We start from the raw sequence: 3,070 nt of genomic DNA on the forward strand, positions 1-3,070 counted from the left end.
TGGTGACTGCAGCCATGAAATTAAAAGACACTTGCTCCTTGGAAGAAAAGTTATGACCAACCTAGACAAAGCAGAGACATTACTTTGCCAACAAAGGTCCATCTAGTCAAAGCTATGGTTTTTCCAGTAGGCATGTATGGATGTGAGAGTTGAACTATAAAGAAAGCTGAGTGCCAAAAATTGATGCTTTTGAACAGTGGTATTGGAGAAGACTCTTGAGAGTCCCTCGGACTGCATGGAGGTCTAACCAGTCCATCCTAAAGGAAATCAGTTCTGAATATTCTTTGGAAGGACTGATGGTGAAGTTGAAACTCTAATGCTTTGGTTACCTGATGTGAAGAACTGACTCATTGGAAAAGACCCTAATGCTGAGAAAGACTGAAGGTGGGAGGAAAAGGGGACAACAGAGGATGAGATGGTTGGATGGCATCATTGACTTGATCGACGTGAATTTGAGCAAGCTTTGGGAGTTTGTGATGGACAAGGAAGCCTGGCATGCTACAGTCCATGGGGTCACAAACAGTCAGACACGACTAAACGACTGAACTGAATAATAAACAATTTCAATAAAGTTGTAGAGTACAAAATCAATATAAAAAATCAATTTCTTCTCTATACACTAACAATGAATTACCCAAAAAACAAATTAAGACTACTTAGGAATAAATTTTACCAAGGTGAGAAATTGTACACTGAAAATGTAGGAAAGATGACACAAATAAATGGAAAGATATTCTGTGTTCATGGACTGGAGGTATTATTATTATTAAAATGTCCATACTGACCAACCTAGACAGCATATTAAAAAGTAGAGACATTACTTTGTCAACAAAGGTCCGTCTAGTCAAGGCTATGGTTTTTCCAGTAGTCATGTATGGATGTGAGAGTTGGACTGTAAAGAAAGCTGAGTGCCAAAGAATTGATGCTTTTGAACTGTGGTGTTGGAGAAGACTCTTGAGAGTCCCTTGGACTGCAAGGAAATCCAACCAGTCCATCCTAAAGGAGATCAGTCCTGGGTGTTCATTGGAAGGACTGATGTTGAAGCTGAAACTCTAATACTTTGGCCACCTGATGCAAAGAGCTGACTCATTGGAAAAGACCCTGATGCTGGGAAAGATTGAGGACAGGAGGAGAAGGGGACAACAGAGGATGAGATAGTCGGATGGCATCACCGACTCAATGGACATGGGTTTGGGTAGACTCCAGGAGTTGGTGATGGACAGGGAGGCCTGGCGTGCTGTAGTTCATGGGGTTGCAAAGAGCCGGACACGACTGAGTGACTGAACTGAACTAACCCAAAGCAATCTACAGATTCAATGCAATTCTTATCAAAATGCCAAAGGCATTTTTCACAGAAATAGAAAAAATCTTAAAATTTGGAACCTGGCTCTCTGGCCAGTGATTTGCCTGGGCATCTCCATGCACGGGGCCAGCGGCCTCTGAGACCATCTATAGGAGTGCACAGGGAGCCAGCAGGTGGTAGCCCTCACCAGGGACCCTCCAGTGGGCCCAGGGGGACAAAATCCAGCATATGCATATTGAGACAAGTCGAAAGATTTATTACGAGGCACAGAAGCAGATAGTGCCAAAAAGCAAGCAGTAGTTGGTACACATTTAGAGTAGGGCAGCATTTCCTTCTCCCACTGCTGCTCAGATGGCAGACATTAGTCAAATTCAGTATGAAATGGCATTCACTGAAGGCATTAGTGAATGAGGGTCCTGGAAAAATTAAAGGTAGCACCACCAAATGCTGACCTGGAACAAGGATTCCAAGAAGGAGTTTCAAATGCTAGTGTGATTCTGCAGTTCCAGAGAGAATTGTTGTAGCCAGAATTCCATTTTCAAGACAAGCAGACCTTGACCTTATACAATCAACTCCCTTTAAGGCTATGGCACTAAAAATACCACATCGTGTACTTATGCTAAGTGAGAGATCACTAAATTTTCTGGATTTAGAAAGACCTCCTCCAACCTCTCAAAATGAAGAAAGTCATGTAGCTGGCAGCCTAAAAAGAGCGCTCTCTGAGTGGAAAATGCTGTTAGCCAAAATGGCCAGCTGGTCAGAAGTGACTTCATGTATGGCATTTCAAATACGGACGCAACTATTAAAGGAACTTCAGAGGACTGACAGTTGTAGATATAGCTTCATTAAGACAACAGATAATCAAGCTAAACAGACACCTACAACTTCTAGAAGAGGAGACCAAAGAACGTGCTAAAAGAGAAATGGCCATGTACTCAATTACTACAGCATTCTAACTGCTTAATAGCTGGCTCTGGTTTTGCTGCTAGAGGTAACCTCAACTCTCAGAAATATTGTCTCAACAGCTGCAAATATAAAAAATTTTTTATTTGTTTCTGTCTTTGCATTACATGCTGTTTCACAGTCTATGCCCTGAAAATGTTATTTCTCCCAGAGAGGAGGGGGGAAGGACTTCTATTTGGAAAGGTAAAGGTATCTGTCACTTGACTGTATTTACTTTTAACCAGTTCTGCCATGACACCTACTTAAAATTCTCACTTTGCATGTGATGTAAATAGGATCAAGGTTTTTTTTAAGGAATTTTTTTTTTTTTTTTCCTCATCAGTCTGCACAACTAATTATGAATGGGAGAGAACGCGTACAGAAAATGGATTTAGAAAAATGTCTGTAAAGAACAGTATGATACAGTCATAAAAACTGACACATAGATCACTGGAACAGAATCAGTTCAGTTCAGTTCAGTCGCTCAGTCGTGTCCGACTCTTTGCGACCCCATGAATCTCAGCACGCCAGGCCTCCCTGTCCATCACCAACTCCCGGAGTTCACTCAGACTCACATCCATCAAGTCAGTGATGCCATCCAGCCATCTCATCCTCTGTCGTCCCCTTCTCCTCCTGCCCTCAATCCCTCCCAGCATCAGAGTCTTTTCCAATGAGTCAACTCTTTGCATGAGGTGGCCAAAGTACTGGAGTTTCAGCTTTAGCATCATTCCTTCCAAAGAAATCCCAGGGCTGATCTCCTTCAGAATGGACTGGTTGGATCTCCTTGCAGTCCAAGGGACTCTCAAGAGTCTTCTCCAACACTAC

General features: G+C 42.4%; 1 protein-coding gene and 1 pseudogene across 1 annotated transcript in view; one reads left to right on the forward strand and one right to left on the reverse strand.

Annotated features, from left to right (window-relative positions):
- RAVER2 (ribonucleoprotein, PTB-binding 2) overlaps window positions 1-3,070 on the reverse strand; it is a 139,574-nt gene that overhangs the window by 10,823 nt on the left and 125,681 nt on the right. The window lies entirely within an intron of this gene.
- Window positions 1,631-2,292, forward strand: LOC104988767 (annotated as a pseudogene).

This window comes from Bison bison, unplaced genomic scaffold (genome assembly GCF_000754665.1).
Source record: "Bison bison bison isolate TAMUID 2011002044 unplaced genomic scaffold, Bison_UMD1.0 scf7180017846569, whole genome shotgun sequence".
In the NCBI taxonomy this organism is placed as follows: Eukaryota; Metazoa; Chordata; class Mammalia; order Artiodactyla; family Bovidae; genus Bison; species Bison bison.